Genomic DNA, 21,719 nt, shown 5'->3' on the forward strand with positions numbered 1-21,719 from the left:
TCATTCAGCCTCTTCCTCTCACGCAGCGGCGCAGGGATACCACGGGCCCGCCGCCGCCACGGGTCGCCGCGAAGGTCTCCCTGCGCGCGGGCGAGCCCCTCCCTCGGCGCCGCCTCCCGTGCAGCTACGAAAGAAAGTGGGGGACCGCGCGCACGGCCTCTGCTTGGAGACCCCAGGAGATCCGCCAGGCAAGCAGAGGCGAGCTGGAGGGAAAAGGTCTCCCGCCGGCACATTCCTATGGGATTCTTTCCTGGGCCGGCCACTGCGGCCCTCCCCGCGGAGGGCGTGAAGCGACGTCGAACAACATCGGCCCGGCGTGGTCGGGACTACTTTCTGCGGCTCGGCCGGGCCGCCGCCTGCTCCGCTCTTTGTGCGGTCGCCGCCGGCCGAGCCAGGTGGAGGTCTGGGCACCCGCTGGCTGACACCTGGGCCGGGGGTGTGGGAGGCGGCGGGCGGCCGGCGGAGCGGCAGGCCGTGCTCGGGGTGCCGCGCCGGTCCCGACGCGGGGAGATGAGCTCAATCTTCGGGCTTGGAAATGGGCTTAAGCTTTTTTCTTTTAGGGAAAAAAAGACGAATGCTGCTTACACCAGCTTTAAACGGGATACGGTGAAGGATGTTCAAACGCCAACTCAAAGCAGAGCTTTTTCTTTTCTCCTGGCTTTGCAGAATTACAGACTGTCCCCAGAATTAGGTCCAACAAGGACTACAGATTTCTAAACTGGCAGGTAAAATTCCAAGATAAATGCGTCAGCACCTAAGACAGAGCAAAGGGACAATTGGTAAGGACCGTGTTTGGGATTTTACAAGTTGCGATTATAGGTAAGTGTTTGGCATTTTTGATCAGCTCGCAGCTTGAGGAGGAAAAGATTCACCAGAATCTCAGACTGGTTTTGCACAGCTTCTGCTGCCCTTGATGCACTGGGCTTCCAGGTGTAACAGCCCAGACACCCCCCGTAAAAAGAAGTGGCAGCTTCAGCCTAGGAAGGAACTCCAGCCGGAGTTAACCGTAATGGAGCCATCAGGTGCATTCTGTCCTGCTGTCACAGACACTTACCTGGAGGCAGATGGGCGGGGATAATGGAGCAACTCCCACAATGTTACTAATGCAGCAGTCCCCCCTCATCAATAAGGGGATGCCTCCAAGACTCCCAGTGGATGCCTGAATCCATGGATAGTACCCAACCCTGTATATACTGTTTTTACCTAGACATACATACCGAAGATAAAGTTTAATTTATAAATTAGGCACAGTAAGAGGTTAACAACAATAACTAACAATAAAATAGAACAATTACAACAATATGCTATAATAGAAGTTATGTGTGTGGTCTCTCAAACTATCTTATTGTACTGTACTCCCACTTCTTGTGATGATGTGAAATGATAAAATGTCTCCATGAGAGATGAGGTGAGGTGAAATGATGCCGTACTGTGACATAGCCTTAGGCTACTATTGATCTTTTGACAACAGTCAGAATCATCTACTTCCCAACTGTGGTTGACCGCCAGTAAATGAAACCGCGGAAAACAAAACCTCAGATAAGGGGTCACTACTGTACGTCAGTTAACATTGGAGTTCACTAGGTGTTTGCACATACATCATCCCATTGGACACTCAAAGCTAGCCTGGAGTGAGGCAGATTTTGTTACTTATCCTCATTGCACATGGGAGGAAAATGATGAGTACAATGACTTACCAAGGCCACTCAAGTAGTGAATAGCAGGATTCGAACCCAGCCCAGGTCTTTCAACTTCAGATAATGCTTCTTCCAAGAAATGCGTGCTGAACCAAGGTGATACATGTCTGTTAGCAGACAGAGGGCAGAAATAGTCAAATCACTTTCTCCTAAATTCACCTGAGAAAGTCTAGCCATCACTGATTTAAACCACTTTCTTCCAAGAACCCTGTCAAGACTGCAAGTTTTGGGACACCTGGGTGGCTCAGTCAGGTAAGCGTCTGCCTTTGGCTCAAGTCATGATCTCAAGAGTCCTGGGATTGAATCCCACGTCGGGCTCCCTGCCCCGCGTGAGTCTGCTTCTCCCTCTCCTCCCTACTCATGCTCTCTCTATCTGTCTCTCTCTCTCAAATAAATAAATAAAATCGTAAAAAAAAAAAAAAAAAAAAAAGACTGCAAATTTTGTCTTCTGGCCTCCTCAAAACAGATAACTGAGAACCAGGTTTTTCAGCAGCAGCCTAGAAAATATTACTGTGAAGCTAGCGAGGCTGTGGAGACACCACAAGGTAGTGGAAAAGAGAAGGCATGAGCTTTGGACTGAGACAGGATCCAAACCCCACCACTTACAAGATGTGTGACTTTGGACATGATGTTTACATACACTGCACCTCAGTTTCCTCATCTGTAAAGTGGGGATCATACCTCCTTCAGGCTTATAGTAAGGATTAAGTTAAATAATATATATAAAGTGCTCAATATATAATAGGTGCTCAATAAATGATCATTTCCTTTCTCAACTTCTTCAAGGTGAAAGGTGTCATAATAACTTGGAATCCTTGGAAAATAATGAGGAGAGAGAAAAAAATCACATGCTCAAAATGCTTACTGCAGGATTATTTATAATTGGAGTTAGATCACCGTGAAACTGATGAAAATTAACCTTCAGAATGCCTCACTTTCACAGGCCCCTTCCAAACCCTGGGAGGAGCCCTAAGAATGGGTTCATGGTTTGCAAAAGTAAGATAATTTTCTATTCTATTCTGAAAACATCTCTCAAAATTGTATAAATTTCAAGTCCCACAAAACCTGGATCTGTTCCTATTTATAATAGGAAACGGAGTACAGCCTGACCTCTTTAGGCTGTCAACCTAAGTAGGGGAATGAAGTATTATACATTGTTAAAAATGATAGTTTAGATGACTTTGCAACAGTGTTGGAAAATGTTTACAGTTAAACTTAAAACCATAAGAAAGTGCATGTACATTTTAGTTTAGCTACATAAAATATATACATATATATTTTTTTTATTTACCACATATTTGAGCAAAGATCAAAAGTAAATAATAAGTGTGTTGAAACAGGCATTAGAATGGTAAAATAAGGGGGCGCCTGGGTGGCTCAGTCATTGGGCGTCTCCCTTCTGCTAGGGTCATGATCCCAGGGTCCTGGGATCCAGCCCTCATCAGGCTCCCTGCTCCGCGGGAAGCCTGCTTCTCCCTCTCCCACTCCCCCTGCTTGTGTTCCCTCTCTCGCTGTCTCTCTCTGTCAAAGAAACAAATAAAAATCTTTAAAAATTAAAAGGATGGTAAAATAATATGAGATTACTTTTCTGTTCTTAAGTTTCCATTAATATATTCTATATTTTTTCCAATTTTTTTAAATGTACTTAAGTGAAAACCTACAGCTTACAGTTAAACCCTAGCCTGCACATTATTCTCACTAGTTAACGAATTTATTTTTGCATTCATTCAAGTGCCTATTAAAAATATTCAGTACCAGTCACTGTGTTAAGTGCTGGGGAAGCAAAGATGAGATTAATCATGGTCCCTACCCTCAAGAAGCTTACAACTTAGTTTGGAAACACTAATTGATAAAAACAAATAATTAAAATGTTAAAATTGCTATGGTGCAGGTGGTTAACATATCAATAAGGAACTCAAGTGCTCATCTGCCTGAAGCGTTTGTCTGCCTGCACAGTTTTAAAAAAGGAAAACAACCCTAGAGATGAGGCCTGAAATTTAAGTCGGAGTTGGTCAGGCCAATAAGACTGACAAGGAATTCCAAGCAGAAGGGTAGCAGGTGCAAAGGCACTGAATTATTAGAGAGCTTGGCATGTGGGGGATTTGAAAGTAGATCCATATAGCTGAAGCATGGGGTGCTTCTAGAGAATGTCAGAAAATGAGGCAGACCATTAAGTAGATATTGGATAATAAATAGCTTTTTTTTTTAAGATTTTATTTATTTATTTGACAGATAGAGACATAGAGAGGGAACACAAACAGGGGGAGTGGGAGAGGGATAAACAGGCTCCCCGCTGAGCAGGGAGCCCGATGTGGGCTTGATCCCAGGACACTGGGATCACGACCAGAGCCTAAGGCAGACGCCCAACAGCCTGAGCCACCTAGGCACCTCTGGATAATAAATAGCTTTTTAAGTCATGCTTAGAAGTTTAGATTTTAGCCTGTTGACAGTGTGGACATTGAAGCATTTTTGTCATGGTAGAGAACTGATTTGCATGTTAAATAATTTCTCTGACCCCAGTGTGTCTAATAGAAGGGAGGCAAGGCAAAAAGGAGGAAGACCAAAGAGGAAGTTATTTTTAGTCTGTGGAAGAGATGGTCAGGACAGCAACATTGGGGATTGAAAAGAGATCAGTCATGGATTTGAGGAATATGGGTGGAAACCGCAGGACTTGGTAACCTATCAGATGTGAATTGAGAGAGGTGGAGATAGAGAGGAAGAGTGAGAGAAGTAGTCTAGGATGAGGTTCCAGGTTTCTAAGTTATGCACCCAAGTGAATGAGAGTCTCATTTACTAAGAAAAGAAATGCATAAATAAGGAGGATTTCAAAAGAGGTGATGATAAGTTAAACAATGGGTCTTTTATATTGGTCCTATCTGAAAAACATCCAGCTGGAGATAGCCAGTATGCAGTTTTGATGTAGAAGTTTGGACTCAGGAGAGGAATGGAAAATAGAGCTGTTCAGTGATCATTGTGGAGCTTGCACACCGCACAATCCAGGAATGTACTGTAGAATATTGAAGAGTGATTGAATAGTTATTACCACAGTTTTCTGGATGATGCCAGTAAGACATCAGGAAGGGAAGGCATTTTCTAATCCAGGTGAAGGCAACTTTGGGCCACTTCACTGTGGGCTAAGGGTAAAGATTATACCTGAACCCATAACCCTACTTAAACCATAACCTTACTTAAGCCATAACCTCTACCCTTACTTAGAGCAGTTAGTGTGACTAGAAAAGTAAGCGAGAGGATTCATGTGGAGTACAAATATCTAGGAACAAACGGAGGGATCAGCTCAGGCCATGTCTCAGGGTCATGGGATCCAGCCCCGAGTTGGGCTCCATACTCAATGGGAAGTCTGCTGGAGATTATCTCCCTCTCCTTCTGCTCTTCCCCCTGCTCTCTCTCTCTGTCTCAAATAAATAAATAAAATATTTAAAAAAAAATAATGGCAAATACAGGGTACGGTGGAGAAGTCTCCTATGAGAAGCACTGAAATGAGGTCACTGTGACTTACAACTTCCAAAAAGGTCACTGATGGGAGCATACATTATGCCAACATTTTAGGGATGCAATCGAGGAGTAAAATCTTTCGCCTTATACACACCTTCTAAACTAGCATCCCACCTCTTGAAATTTATCCACAGGAACAAAAGTTTACAGAGATATGTGTACACAGATATTTACTATAACATTGTAATAGAAAATGAACAAAACAGGGGTGCCTGGGTGGCTCAGTTGGTTAAACGTCTGACTCTCAATTACGGCTCAGTTCATGATCTCGAGGTCATGGGATCGAACCCCATGTCAGGCTCCATGCTCAGCAGGAAGTCTGCTTGAGATTCTCTCTCCCTCTCCCTCTTTCCCTCTGCCCTTGCTCTAAAATAAATAAATAAACAAAAAAAAAATGAACAAAGCAAAAAAAAAAACACAAGCCTACAAATATGGTAGTTTTATATGGTTCAATCTAATTTTTAAAAACCTGAACACATTTCAATAGGGAATAGTTGAGTAGACAACTGTATATCCTCATTGTGGAATACTATACAGCTGTTAAAAAGAATTATGTAGATCTATATATATTCATTTGGAAGTATAGACATAATACACTGTTAATCAAAGAGCAAGTTAGAGAACCGTATGTTCTGTGTGGTGGGATTTTGTTTAGGAAAAGAAGGAATGAAGGAAGTGAGAAAGGGAGAGAAGAAGAGAGAGGGAGAGTGCTGGATGGATTGGCCCTGGATAGGAGGAGGAGGGGGACCACCACTTCCGGGTAAGGGAGAAAGGGAGTGCCTATCAAAAGCTGCTGAAATTCTAGCTCCCTTCCTCCACCCGCACTTTCACAGGCTTCTCCCAGAGGCCATAGGAGGGATCATGGCAATGATATAACATGGTCATGTGTTTTTATAAAATTTGCAAAGGTAAATTTCTTTGTATTCTTTTTTTTTTTTAATTCCTCCTTTCCCAACTGTATATGCTCAGGCATCACAAAACCCGAATCTGCCCCTTGTAGTGATACATTTGGGAGCAATGGGATAATGGAGACAAAAATTTAAAAGACTTTGCCTTTATTTGATTTGATTGCCTCTATTTTCTTATTGTAGTAGTCCCCCTTATCTGCAGTTTTACTTTCTGCGGTTTCAGTTACCCACAGCCAACCCCAGTCTCTATCGTCAGAAGGTCAAGGGTAGCCTCATGTTATGTCACAGTGCTTAGTCATTCACCTCACTTCATCTCATCACGTAGGCATTGTAACAACTCATGTCATCACAAAAGGAAAGGTAAGTATAGTACAATAAGATATTTGAGGAAAGAGAGACCACATTCACACAATTTCTTTACAGTATATTATTACAATTGTTCCATTTTATTTTTATTTTTTAAAGCTTTTATTTATTTATTTATTTATTTATTTAGCACAGGTGTGGGGAGGGGCAGAGGGAGAGGAGAGAGAGAGAGTCTCAAGCGGACTCCTTGCTGAGTACAGAGCCCAACATGGGGCTCAGTCTCACAACCCTAAGATCAAGACCTGAGCCGAAATCAGGAGTCGGTGCTTAAGCGACTGAGCCACCCAGGCGCCCTGCATTTTATTTATTTTTTTTTAAGTAAGCTCTCTGTCAAATATGAGGCTGGAACTCACAACCCTAAGATCAAGAGTTGCATGCCCCACCTACTGAGCCTGCCAGGCGCCCATTGCATTTTATTATTAGTTATTGTTGTTGATCTCTTACTGCGCCTAATCTGTAAATTAAACTTTATCTTAAGTAGGTAGGTTTAGGGAAAAAAACAACATAATACATATAGGGTTCAGTACACTCCATGGTTTCAGGTACCCACTGGGGGTTTTGGAATGTATGCCCCATGGTGAAGGGGGACCACTGTAATCAAAAAGCAAAGTTAATCTATTCAGAGTGAAGTAAGAATACAGTGGGGGCTTCAGGAAAGTGATGAAAACTTAGAAGAGCTGCTGCTGCTGGAAGAGGGAAGCGACAAAGGACGTTTTACAGGGTTCCCTAACATCGGAAAGGGTACGCCTGCAGCTGCCTACTATAAATTTGGTGGATACCATAAGAGTGACCTTCTTGCCTCTATTTTTCCATCCTTGAATGGGAATAATACTCTTTCCTGGCTATAGCTTGAGAGTATTGCATGGGATGCCTAGTTATAGTTACAATTTGAAAAGAAGTATCCTTTGTGTCTAATACTACTTGTTTCTTATTTCATCCTTGGCTGTATAAGCCCCCAGTAAAACCCAATACATTTTTTTTTAAGATTTTATTTATTTATTTGACAGAGAGAGACACAGCAAGAGAAGGAACACAAGCAGGAGGAGTGAGAGAGGGAGAAGCAGGCTTCCCGCCGAGCAGAGAGCTCGATGTGGGGCTCGATCCCAGGACCCCGGGACCACGACCTGAGCCGAAGGCAGACGCCCAACAGCTGAGCCTAATACATTTTTTTAATGAGCGATAAGTGAAAATACTGTGCACTAAAGTACTTAGGTTAGCCCCAGGGGGAGGAAAGGACATCTACAGAAGAGGGTACTCTGTCACAGGGAATCGGATCCAGAGCAGGGAGGAGGGGGTCCATGCAGGGAAGGGGATGAGAATGGGATCAGAATATTGGTTACATCCAGAGAGATTAATCGAATAAAGAACTAAGGATAATGGAAGCTGGGTTTCTGTTGGAGAAGGGAGTTACAAATACAAGGGCAATAGATTGGTGCCGATGTCAATGAAAATGGTGGAGTAGGGAAATCTAAGGGCCTGTCTCTTCCCATTAACACTGAAAAAAAAAACTGGCAAAAACTAGCAGAATCACCTTTATCAGAGCTCTAGAAGATAGTCAAAGGTTTACAGCAACCAAGCGAATGCTTAATCGAGAGAGTGAGCCCTGAAATGTGGTAGAGGGTTTCGTCATGTCTTCCCTGACCCTTGCCTCCTGTACTGCTTCAGCAACAGAGAAGGCGACAGCCAGGGTCCCGGGGAGACAGAGAAAGGGGCAGAAAGAATATTTGTAGAAATAAGAGCCAAAAAACTTCCCGTATTTGATAAAATAGATGAATGTACAGGTCCGGCTATCTCAACGCATACCAAGGAATTACAAATACAGAAACAGAAAAAACTAGAACAGACGCTGTGATGCTGTATTGGTACTGGATGTATTGATATGAATTCATGGTTTGCAATATATGTGGATAGCTATAGAAATAAACATAGCTGTAAATGTGTACGTGACCGTGTGTGCGTGCACATGTGTGGGTATTCCCTACCTCCGTCCACCAAGCAGATGTGTCAGTTCGTTTACTGAGAAGGAGCCACCAAGACAGGATTTAGATGTGCAAGAGATGTATTGGAGGAGTGTGACAGCCTCCAAGGTGGCCCCTCAACGATTCTTACTCCTTGGCATCGAATCCCTGTGAAATCCCCTCCTACACTGAATAAAGCTGACCTATTGCTGCAATGACACAGTGTGAATTTAAGGTTAGACAATAAAAGACATGGTGGTATTAAAAAAAAAAAAATTCAACTGGGTAAATTTTAAAGACCTTACTGGCTTTAGTCAACGATTCATGAATCAGGCTGCAACCCGTCTAGGAGTTAGAAAGTAGCTCCAAGGAACTATACAAAACAGAAGACTTTTATAGGCAGAAGGGAGTGGGACAAGAGAGTCATACTGCAAAAAGTGGATTCTCTATGGCACAGTTACTTTCCTTCAGGGAATGGCAAGTGTCTTTCAGGTAGATTACCTCACTAGTGCTGGCCAGGTGATTCCTGATGATTGGTGTCAGATTCCATTTCTGGGAGAGGCCAAAACTGTAATTAAGTCTCAGTTCGGTGACATGGGGCTTAGCATAAGTGACTCCATTTTGGACCTGTCGTCTTGTTTTTAACAGTGGCTTCTGCTTTCTTCTCTCAGAGCACTTGCTGTAAGGGGGAAATCAGCCATCATGTCACAAAGGCACTCAAGTAGTGCTAGTGGTGTGTGTGGAGATGACCTGAGACCTCCTGCCAATAACCAAGTGAGCCATCTTGGAAATAGATCCTCCAGGGTCAAGTCAAGCCATCCCATGACTATGCTGTGGCTGACATCTTGACAGCAACATCATGAGAGTTTCCAGACCAGCTAATCTGCTCTCGAATTCCTGACCTACAAAAACTGTGAAATAATAAATATTTATTTTGTTTTAAGCTAACATATTTAGGGGGAAATTGCTACAAGTGATAGGTAACTGATACAAGTAGGAAACAAGAAGGGAGAGAGATCCTTCAGACTGAGATATATTCTGACATTTGTGGAAGGACACAAAGAAGGAAGGATTGGAGTAGGACAAGTCTTGAACAGCAGCACGGTTCCAAGAATGGATTTACTAGGTAGAAGGGGAGTTCCCAAGTCAAAGTTCTCTGTTGAAGAATCCCTATGTCTTGCCAGAATGGGCCCATGGAGACTGCTGTGCTTAAGCATTGACAGGGAGTAACCCTTGGGAAGTAGGGCCTCAGTGCAAACAGGTGGTAGATCCAAGGGGCGATAGTCGGGGCTGTCAATCAGTTATGTTCCCTGGAGCCGGAGATCCGAGCAACACATTTTTATAGGCACCACAGCAAGCTTGGGGGCAGTGACAGCCCGATATCAATGAGCACAGCTAGTGTCAAGATCTTGGCTTCTAAATAACATTTTCCTTTGAGAGGAACCAGGGCTCCTTAGCGAAATGACTGATCCCACATCTGGGGCAGGGAAAGTATGAGTCTGGCAAACCTTGCTGAGTCAGGAAGGCAGGGCTCAAGGAATGACATGAATGTGTCAAAAGGACATGGAAGCCAACTTGAAGGGCCTTCTACTGGCCAAGACAGGAACGATCGGAGCATCAAAATTAAAAATGACAGTAAAATATTATCACCCACTGAATAAAGTAGAAAATTACGAGTAAGAAGACATAAATAAATGAGCACATCAAAAGTTTGATGAGGAATGGGATGTTTACATGGTTTCAATAGGAAAAAGAATATGTTCATGGAGGATATGCCTGGCAGATACTACCTTAAACAAGGAATCAAAGTGAACATCATTAGTAATGGGGTAGATTGAAATCATGTGCCACAGGACAGGATATAATGAGATGAAAGCAGCATCACTTCTATGATATTCCAGCCAAGGTTGTATAACCTGAATATAATCATAAGGAAACCAGTAAAGCCCAAGTTAAGGGACAAGTTACAAGATAACTAGCCTATCTTTTTCAAAAATGTTAAGAAAGTCAAAGAAAGACCAAGGAATTGTTCCAGGCTGAGGGAGACTAGTCCATGCAGTGTATGATTCTGAACTCGATCCTGTCACTAGAAAACATGTCAGTGAGGCAACTGGCAGAACTTGAGTAGAGCCTGAGGTTTGGATAGTAGTCATGCATCAGTGTTAATTGTCTGATTTTAATGGTTGCATCGTGATTATATAGGACAGAGTCCTCGTTTGTAGGAAAAAGTATTTGTGCGTAATGGGGCCTCAGGTCTGTATTTACTCTCAAGTGATTAAGGACAAAAAGTTCTTTGTACTGTGCTTAACTTTTTTTTTTAACTTTGTGAATGTTTCGAAATAAAAAAGAAATAGGAGTACTTACGGTATTTGGAAAATAAATGTGTTATAAATATAAGGTTTTATTATTTAAATCCAGAGAGCCCTTTAACATTTTTCAACTTGATGAATAACTGCCCTTTCTTTTCTCCTCATCCAAGATTACTGCAGTTCATTCACAAGACTGAATGGAATCTTAACATTTAAACACCTAATCACTTTCTTTCATCTTTGGCACAGATGAACTGGATTTCCCCACATGTATGAGTCACCTGATAACAAATTTCCCAACTTAAATAGGTTTAAAATTGCACTATTAGTAAAGCAGCATTGTGAATTGTGTCTCAGATTTGAAATTTATAGTAGCAATGTGTTTTTAGCATTCATGTTCTTTCTCAACATACACATTTTTCTTTCATGCCGTAAAAAGTTTTTCTGGTGTTGAAAAGTTTTCAGGCATCTATGCCATAATAAAACCCCTCCCCCACTTCTCACTCCCAGAAAATCAGACAGCTTGTGTTTTTAGCTTTAATTTGAATTGTAAAACACTGCATTCTTTTCGTTTTCCCACAAAATGAAATAAAAGAAATATGCAATTGCTATTTGGGGGGCATATGTCTAGATAAATAAAATGCAGTCCTAACCCCCATCCCCTAACCTCGCCATTTCTGAGAATGAGGTCGTAGAGGATTACTACAGTCAGGGAAGGAAGAATTCCTTTTCCTTCACCATTGTCAGAATCTATTCAATTTGGAGGCTTATGAACCAAATGTCTGCCTTGGAGAAAAAGAGAAAAAAAAAAAACAGTCCTTAGCAAAATTTAGTTTATCTGAAAATGTTTAAGCAGATTCCCTAGACTAGTGGTTCTCAATGGTGGGGGATAAGGGTGGGTTTTGCCCCCTCTCCCAGACTCTTGGCAATGTCTAGAGACGTATTAGGTTGTCAGAACTCGGGGTGGGAGATGCCACTGGCATCTTGTGGGTAGAGGCCAGGCATGTTGCTGAACAGCCTACAATCACAGGACAGTCTCAAAACAAAGAATTGTTGGTGCCAGGATTGAGAAACCCTACACAAGATGAAAATACGGAAGAGAGAAGGCTAAGGAAAAAAACAACAGCAACCAGGACCCACAAACACAAAACACAAAAAACTAATTATCAAACTATGAACTTTACACAGATTGCTAAAAATACAGATTTTTGGGGGGGATTAAATTCCTATTTTGTGGCCTTTTAGGATATTGCCAAGGGGAAAGTTAAGGCCATTTTGAGTTTTCCCAGGACTATATTTTTATCAATTCACTTGCCTAGTATTTCTTTTTTTTTTTTTTTTTAAGATTTTATTTATTTATTTGAAAGAGAGAGAACGAGAGAGAGGGGGGAGGGTCAGAGCGAGAAACAGACTCCCTGCCGAGCAGGGAGCCCGATGCGGGACTCGATCCAGGGACTCCAGGATCATGACCTGAGCCGAAGGCAGTCGCTTAACCAACTGAGCCACCCAGGCGCCCTGCCTAGTATTTCTTGAGCACCTAGTATGTGAGAGACACCGAGGACACAAAGGTGGATGATTGTCTCTCTTCCCTGGAGGAGCTGAGAGTTTTTAGTGGTGAAAACATCCTTAAGTGAAGAAGTATAATACAAAGGGCAAGAGCCAAAAGAGCAAGTGAAAGATTTATCACGGACCTTCCCAAAGCCAAGCATTTTTGTTTATCTTGAGTAATTCTCATATTAGCCCTCTCCGGTGAGTGCTAGTCCCATTTCACAAAAGAAGAAACTGTGAGATTAATAACAAGAGCTAATGAGTACATGCCAGGCACTGTTCTCAGTGTTTTTTAATGTTTTAACTCATTTTATCCTCATGACTGCCCTATGATATGGGTACTAATCGCATTGGACATATGGGAGACTTAGGGACCAAGAGCTTAGTCCAAGTTCCCACAGCCAGGCTGTCTGATTGCAGAATCTTTGCTCTTCACAACCCACTCCAGTGCTTCTCTTATGCCTTGCCCAAAAAAGTAAATGGCCCATCTGGGCATAAAAGCCGGAGTGTGACTGAAAACCCTATGCTCTTGTCTGCAGCACAGGGTTACACCCTCCCTGTCCTAGAAAAGCACCCAAGATGCTTGGGGCTCACTGATGCCTGGCTTTGCCTGGGGAAGCCAAAGTAGACTTCACATTGGAGGTAGCATCTGAGCCCATACTGGAGGCCTAAGGAGGGAAGTCAGCAAAACGCAAGAAGACACCAAGACAAATTTCACTATGACTAGCAGCTTGTTGTGGTTGCAACACAGCATATGGAGGAAGGACTAAAGACAACCTGGAGAGGTAAGCAGGGGCCTGATCAACAAGGGTGAGCTGTGGCCCATAGGCAAAAGAGAATTACTAAAAGGTCATAGACAGGGCATGATCTGATTTGATATCCACCCTTAGAATGGTATTTTCGGATCTAGAACAAATCACTTCCATTCCTTTCTGTCCCTGTGCCCTTGTTCTTTAATCCCACTTTGCCTGGTTTGAATGTTTCTGGTATGGGGGAAGAGAAGGAAGAATCTGGACTGTCTCTCCCTTGGCACTTCTCCCCAGCCACCCTCACCCCACTGAAGCCAGCTGACATACAGGAGTTTTAATGAGGACAGTGCTGGTGAAAAGCAGACAGCAATGTGATGCAATTACAACCCAAATTGCACTCTCTAGATTGATGTGGTTGGATATATTTTGAGTTTGATAGGGCTCCTATTAGTAATACTCATACAGTGCTTTATAGTTTACAAAGCTTTTTCACATGCACTCTGTTGTTTGATCATCAAAACGAAGCCAGGAGGTAGGTATTATCCCATTTCACAGATGTGGAAGCTGAAGCTTACAGAATGTGTGTGAGTAAGTGCAAACAATGAACACAGAACTCCAGACTTCAAATCTTATCCTCCCTCCTTGCCTTCTTGCCTTTCCTTCCTCCCTCTTTAACAATACCTTTTTTATATGTGTTTTAATTTTCCCACTTGTGTGGGACAGGAAAAGCCAGGAGGCTTGCCTTGGCCTTTCCTTCTCTTGCTCAGGGTGAACCCACTGGGGCCCCTATTCTTGTTAATGAAGCCATGTAAAGTTTTCCCAAATATAACCTGGTGTCTTTAGTGACATTCTAATGGATCAAGTATGTACTTCTTTTCATGGCACATCTGACCTTCTGCACCCTGGCTTCTAGCTGAATATGACCAACCCTCCTGGTTTGTCTAGAACTGAGGGACAGGGACTTTCAGTGCTAAAGCTGGGACCATTCTGGGTAAAGTCAGACAGGCATGGCTATGACTCCCTCTCTCCCTCCGAATGTGCTTCTCTCCAGTGCTGTCTTCTGAGAATCTCTAGTGCCAGCATTTGCTGTCCTGTTAGAAATCCCTGTCTTTGATTATGCTATTCCTTTCAGCAGAAGCATATACCTCCCTCTTTTTCTCTCAGCTACTTCATACTTATTCTTCAAGACTATGTTCTGAAGAGCAGGTACTAATTTCTCCAGGAGACTTTCCCTGATCTAAATGTCCTTTCTTTGTGCTTCCACATCACCCCATACAGACCTTTGTCATAGCATTGAACTTTGCTCTATTTTTTTTTAAGATTTTGTTTATTTATTTATTTATTCATTTGCGAGAGAGAGAGCGCGCAAGCAGGGGGAGGGGCAGAGGGAGAAGCAGACTCCCCACTGAGCAGGGAGCCCGATTCAGGGCTCGATCCCAGGACCCTGGGATCATGACCTAGACACTTAACTGACTGAGCCACCCAGGCGCCCAAACTTCACTCTATTTAAATCATTTGGTTTTTTGTTTTTTTTTTTACTGTCTCTTGCAGAAAATGTTATACTCCTTTTTATCCCAGGCCTTAGCACAGTTCCTGTCATATCGGAGGCAGGTAATAAAGGTCTGTGAGCTAATCCAATGGTGCTAGAACCCCGTAAGAATTGTTCTTAGTTTCCTTCCACAGACTTCTTGCCAGAGAGAAGAGGTCCCCCCTTAGGGTATCAAAGCGGGGAGATGGCTCAAGAGGGACGCAGAAGGGAGGTCATAGAAGGAAGGGGTAGAGCTTTTCATATTTAGTAACTTTCATTAATGGAACTTTGTGAACTCAAGAAGAGCCTGGGTAGGAAAGAAAGAAATGCAAGTAACCAGCCCAGCCAGAATAGACACAAAGGTGCTACACTAGAGACCTCCTGGTCTACCTGTAGTTCTATACTTCTATACTTCTATACTTCTGGTCTTCAGGACCAGAAGTGCCTCCGAGTGTGAGTCTCCCAGAGCCCACAGGTGCACCTGGCTGGAATGAGCGATGAAGAGCAAAGTGGGATTCATTTCCTGACAGAAAAAACCCTCCAATAGTTTAACTGCAGAGGCACACATATAGGTAGGTATTGTATAAACAATGGCCTGGCCCAGTAGGTCTCGTTCTCAAACTTCAGCACGCATCAGAATCCACTGCCCGGCTTGTTAACATGCAGACTGCCGAGTCTTGTTCCCCAGAGATTCTGAGTCAATTGGTCTGAGGGGTGGCCCGAGCATTTGCATCTCTGACAAGGTCCCAAGCGGTGCTGCTGGTCTGGGGACAAGATTTTGAGGACCACAACCCTAGCACCCCCTCCATCTCTAGCCTTGACAGATAATCCTGCCTGTGCTTTCACTGAGACAAGAGTGGTGGCCCATGATCCAAGATTTATGATGACAAAAACACCTTCCCTTGATAGAGCTACTCCTTAACATCACTTTATTTCTCTCCTTTTCTTGCAAATGTTTACAATTGTTTATATTGACCAATTTCACTTCTTCCCTGCTCATTCCCTCTGTTAATGCCCTGTAATCTCTCTTCCACTCTGCCCACTACTTGACTGTTCTTAAAGATTATCTGTAACTTTATGACTATGGAGTATATGTTAGATAGAGAGAGATAGGTGACTGTATTTGGGGTGACCATGAAGGAGGTTGGGACTCATTTTTTTTCTTTTTGCTTAGGTAGACTCCTGAAAAAAAATTTCTCTTCCTGTTTTTACCTAGAGAAACCTAATTTCTCCTTGCTTTTTTTTCCCCCGGTGGAGTTAAAAATAGCATGGATCTATTTATTGTGTGCCAATTTCCCTTAGGATGTCTGCAGATGTTAACAGATACTTCAAAGTCAATAAAGAAACCTCAGATTTTCACATTGCAGTAGGTGGAGAATAGAAGGCCCTTGATCCCTGTTAACTAACTTGGTTGGGTATCATCATCCTTGTTTTCACTGCTAAGAAATTTTTTCATAATGAGAATACAAATTCTTTTTAAAGTTTATTTATTTATTTTTTTAGTAATCTCTACACCCAATATGGGGCTCAAAGTCACAACCCTGAGATCAAGAGTCACATGCTCTTCCAACTGACCCAGCCAGACACCCCAAGAATACAAATATTTTAATTTTAATTTTAATTTTAATGGTAGTTTTAGATCTACAGTAAATTCACAGGCATTAATTCATTCAACACCAAAACATATACTTCTCCGAACTCAGACACACAGGCTATTTAACAGGACACGTTTGACCTTAGAACGAATTAAACTGGCATGAGAAAGGAAAATTGCATCTATTTACAAATGTAGAGAGGATTTCAGGTCATCAGATTGCATGTTGATTGTGATATTAGGGCAGTAGATTCATTTGTTGATTCATTAAAAATATTGACTGAGTACCTCTCATACACGGCACTTAAATAATAGGGGTGAATACTGCAAAAACAGAGCTCAAAGTCAGTTACATTTAAGGGAAGTATAGTGTAGTTGAAGACACTAGACATATACATAGGAAAAACTAATTAATAGTGGAAAACAAACACACAAGAGATTTTTGAGAGGCAGAGAGCCAGGTGTGTGGTGGGGACAATAAGTACCAGGAGCTCATAGTCATTGGTTCCCTCAGTAGCTTGATTTCATGAAGCAAAGTGAGATTCCCTTAGAGGGAGCTGGGAGAGAGGGAGGAGAAGTGGAAGGGCTCAGATGATCACAGTATGAAAAGGGGGGAAAATAGAATGGAGAGGAATATTCTATTCAAGGAAGGCCTAGGAGCACAAGTATGTTCAGAGACCAGTAAATAGGTCAATCTGACTAGAGCCAAGATTTCAGGTGGTAAAAGCCAGGAAGTCACATTTTCATAGCATTAGAAAATATCTAAGATTTCATCAACAAGTACCCTGGAAGAAAGAGAGACTGGAAGGTTTAATTGATCGGCATCTAGTAAAGTTGAACATGCACATATCATCATATACTGGTCAGCATCCTGCAAGAAACAGAATGTTCTCTCGCCCTGGGTTATTGAGGACATTTAATAAAAGGACTATTTACAAAAACACAGGTAGGGTGAATGGACACTGAAAAAAAACAAGAAGGGTAGCAGTATCAGGGAAGCTTGGGGAACTTCCTTGCTATCCCTAGGTCTGAAGGGGCAAAGAGAGAAAATGGTCACCAGATCCCCAGAACCCAAGGAGCAACAGTCTTAGGGAACTTTAGGGAGCCTTAGGGAGAGGAATGCAACCAACCCACAGAGACCCAGCAGGGTGGGGACCAGGAGAATAAATGCCCTGATCTCAAACCCCCTTCCATCCACCCACCCACCCCCTTGCTTTCCTGCTAGCACCTCCCACTGGTCAAATCCAACAAGAAGGTAGAGGGAAAGGGCATTCGTTGATGTAGTCCATAAAGGTCAGCTTCCTGGGGCGCAGAGCAGAGTGGGGGAGAGAGTGGATCTGAGGGGCAAATGGAGAACATCTGGAATACCACCATCCGACCCCCAGGTTTACACTCTATAGAAACTCCAAGTGTGCAAAAGGACATGCCAAATACTGTCTTGTAGCACAGATCATCGTAGCCAAAAACTGCGGGGAAACCTTCATCAATAAGGGGATACATAATATTTGAGATATATTCATTCGTTAGAGCATAGTGCAGCCATTAAAATGAATGAACCGGATAGACACAAGCGTGTGTGTGCGCATGCGTGTTGTAAGATACAGGCGGCATGATAGGTAACTGTATAATTACTTAAAAACAAACAGAAAGGGCCGTTGTTGTCTGCTGTTTATACCCACACATAAGGAGGAGAAGTAAAAAAACACGAGTAGAAGAATACATGAATTATGGTAGCAGTCTCCTCTGAAAAATGAGGAAAAGGGAGTGACATTGGGGGAGATAGAAAAAGGACCTTCATCTATATTCTGTATTTTAGAACAATCTGAAGCAAATATGACAAGTCCAGTAATAACTGTTCTGAAGGAAAAGAAAAGGCAGAGGAAGGAGCTAGAGAGCATGGTGGGTAATACTTGCAATGTAGCGAGAGTGGCTACAAAGGCCCTTCTGGGTAGGTGATATTAGAACAGGGACCCAAATGCAGGGAAGGTAAAGCAAGCGAGTGCCAGGGCACCACTCTTGCAAGCTGGGGGAGCAGCAGGTGCGAGCGCTGAGGGGACAGCATGTCTGACCTGTTCAAACGGGAAGCCAGTGTCCATGGAGGACAGTAAGCAAAGGGGAAGGTGATAGGAAAGAGCTCAGAGGGTCAGGCTGGGGACAAGTCTGATAGGCCTGTTAATGAAGATGGTAAGAGGGATGAGGAAGAAGAGAAGGCAAAAAAAGGGGGAGTACCTAAGAAAGGGGAGAAGAAGAGGGTTGTGGAATGACCAGCCTCCCCACAGGAGAATATAACTGGGAGCTACCCCCTCATAGAGCAATTCCAGTGCTTGGTGTTGAGCAGGAATATATATATATACATATGTATATATATATATATAAAATATACATATTATATGTATATAACATATATATTATTTATTAATATATTATATGTTGTAAACATATATATTTTTTAATTTTAATGTAGTGAGGTGAAATTCTCATAACACGTGCTTAGCCATTTTAAGGGAAAAATTTGGTGGCATTTAGCACATTCACAGGGTTGTGCAACCACAGTCTATCTAGTTGCACAACATTTCCATCACTCCAAAATACAACTTTGTACCCATCAAGCAGTTTCTCCCCATTTCCTCCACCTCCCAGCCCCTGGCAACCACCAATCCACACACCATCTCTGTGGATTTACCTATTCTAGACATTTCATATAAATAGCACCACACAATATAAGCTTTTCTGTCTGGCTTTTTTCACGTAGAATAATGTTTTCTGGTTTATCCACATTGTAGTGATAAGGAAAATCTGTGTCCTAAGATGGCCGACCAAGCCTGCGAGAGAGTCCCAGTCCTTGCCCTGGGGCTCTTCTGGGTTCTTCTCCCTGCCCCGCTTCGCGCACGCGCCAAAAGTGCCAAGTATGCGGAAGTAGAAGTGTACAAATTGCCCCCTTTGCTTGTGCTCAGGGCTCAGACCTTTGGAGACCACTCTCCTCTGAGCCCGCCGGCATTAAATAAACCTCCTATCTTCCAAGACCTCCAGGTGCTGCTTGGTTCTTCCATCGGGTGATCCAGTCCAGGTTCCGTAACATTTGGTTCCCTGACCGGGAAACCCAACCGCGCTGGCCCATTGTTGCCACCAGTTTGGGGGCAACAGCGGGGCAGTGACGGATCAAGATATTGTAATGGAGAAGGGCTCGCCCTGCCTAATTTTTGGCAGTCTTCCGTCCCGGTCACCTCCGGCCAGCCCTGCTCCGCTGTTCCCGCCGGACTCGAGGAGACTTGGCAGGTGAGGACCTGGTCCAGACGTCAGATTCCGGTAAGGCCTGGGGCCCCAGGACCCAGACAGGCCCACCACCATTGGGGTGGAAGGGGAGCCTGATCACCTTCCAGAGCCATCTTAGAGGTCTCACAGGTAGAGATTCCCAGGGAGGGAATGTAATAACTTCTGGAGTGTGAATGTGTGAGTGAATGTGCAGTCCGACAGACTGATTCTGTGACTCCACAGGTGGGCACCCTTAAGGTCCCCAGAAACCTACGGAGTCTGAGATTCCATGGTGAATGGCATACCATCTATGGTGGCTTTGGAATAGTTTCCAATCGTAAATCACAATGCTGAGACCACTACAGCTAAGCCTCACCTAAGCTCCTTCGGGACACGGCCAGACGGGCATCTGATTGGTCTCCTCACCTCAGGAGGCACCCCCCCCCCTTTGTCTCTGTGTCACTGCACATGGGGACATCACCATGGGGTCAGGGCAGAGTAAACCTACGGTTCTAGAGACCATGATCAAAAATTTCAAGAAGGGGTTTTTGGGAGACTATGGAGTCAGGATGAACCCCGGCAAGTTGAGAACCCTATGTGAATTGGAATGGCCCACCTTTGATGTCGGGTGGCCTTCAGAAGAGACATTGGATGTCCCAATGATCCGTCAAGTATGGCGAGTCGTAACAGGAGAACCAGGACACCCTGACCAGTTTCCGTACATTGACTCCTGGCTAGGAATTGCTCAGACCAATCCCCCCTGGGTGCGATTTGCTTGCAATACGCAGGGACAGGCCAGGGTCTTAATTGCCTCATCCAAGCGACCTAAAGAAAATCAGCAAAAGCCCCAGTCTCCACAAATCCTAGCCAGAGATCCCAAGGACGAACCGATCCTGCCCCCACCGTACATACCCCCAAGACCACCTACACCTGGCCCTTCAGCTCCAGACACGCCACCGCCATCGGTTTCACCAGCGCCCCCAGGCCCAGAGGATCCACCAGCACCCCCAGGCCCAAAAGATCCACTTTCTCCAGGACCAGCAGCCAGGCTGTGCCCCAGGCCAGGCACAAGCGCCCTCCAAATGCCGGTACAAGAGACGTGGGAACCCGAGAGGCACGATGAAGATGGGACGGTCCAACCTGGCCATTCCATGATGCATTATCAGCCCTTCTCCACCACCGACCTCCTCAACTGGAAACATAACACCCCATCCTACTCTGAAAAACCACAGGCTATGGTAGACCTCATAGAATCCCTCTTCCAGACTCATCGGCCAACCTGGGAAGACTGCCAACAGTTACTCCGTACCCTGTTCAACACAGAGGAAAGGAGGAGAATAATGAAAGGAGCACGGCAGTACCTGGAAGAGCACGCACCAGCGGGAGTCATCAACCCTGCTGCCTGGGCTAATATGGCCGCACCCGAAGAGCACCCAGCATGGGACTTCACCACAACCTAGGGACAGGCCCACATCCGCTGGTACCAGGAGGCCCTCCTCCAGGGAATCCGCGCAGGAGCTAAGAAATCCATGAACGTGACTAAGGTGTCCTCGGTCATTCAACAACCTGGGGAGTCCCCCCGGGGACTACTACGAAAGACTATGTGAAGCCTACAGGATATACAGTCCATTTGACCCCGAGGCACAGGAAAGCCAACAGATGGTAAACACCTCCTTCATGGCTCAGGCTGCCCCAGACAACAGAAAAAAACTTCAGAAACTAGAGGTTTTTGCTGGGATGAGCATCACCTAACTAATAGAGATTGCCAATAAGGTCTTCATGAACAGGGAGGTCACAGTCCAACGGGAAGTGGACAAAAAGATGAAAGAGAAAGTCTGCCTCCTTGCTGCTGCCCTGAAAGAAAAGGACAACACAAAGGCAGGGAGACCCCAACCACCAAAAGGGGGGAAGCCCAGAACCCCCTTGGCAAGGGATCAATGTGCCTAGTATAAAGAGAAAGGGCGTTGGAAAAACGAATGTCCCAACCGGGGAAAGGCTCAAAAGCCCAGCCACTACAAGGAAGAACCGTGAGAGGAGGACCTCATAGGCCTTGCGGGAATGGACTCAGACCGAGGGGGACTGGGCTCTTTCCTCCTTGGCCCCCGTGAGCCCATGGTCAAAATGAAGGTGGGGGGCCAACCAGTGACTTTTATGGTTGATACTGGGGACGAGCACTCTGTTGTCACCTCCCCAGTGGCACCTTTCAGCAAAAGGACTGTGACCATCCTTGGGGCCACTGGGACGCAGGCGATACAACAGCCTTTTTGCCAGGCTCGCCAGTGGGAACTCGGGGGCCA

General features: G+C 44.3%; 1 long non-coding RNA gene across 1 annotated transcript; it reads left to right on the forward strand.

Annotated features, from left to right (window-relative positions):
- The first annotated feature begins 201 nt into the window (after positions 1-201).
- On the forward strand, positions 202-10,786 carry LOC144382346 (uncharacterized). The gene is made up of 3 exons (XR_013449081.1): positions 202-819; positions 2,484-2,693; positions 9,114-10,786. It is a non-coding gene; the product is annotated as an uncharacterized LOC144382346 (long non-coding RNA).
- Positions 10,787-21,719: the final 10,933 nt, after the last annotated feature.

This window comes from Halichoerus grypus, chromosome 6 (genome assembly GCF_964656455.1).
Source record: "Halichoerus grypus chromosome 6, mHalGry1.hap1.1, whole genome shotgun sequence".
Classification (NCBI taxonomy): Eukaryota; Metazoa; Chordata; class Mammalia; order Carnivora; family Phocidae; genus Halichoerus; species Halichoerus grypus.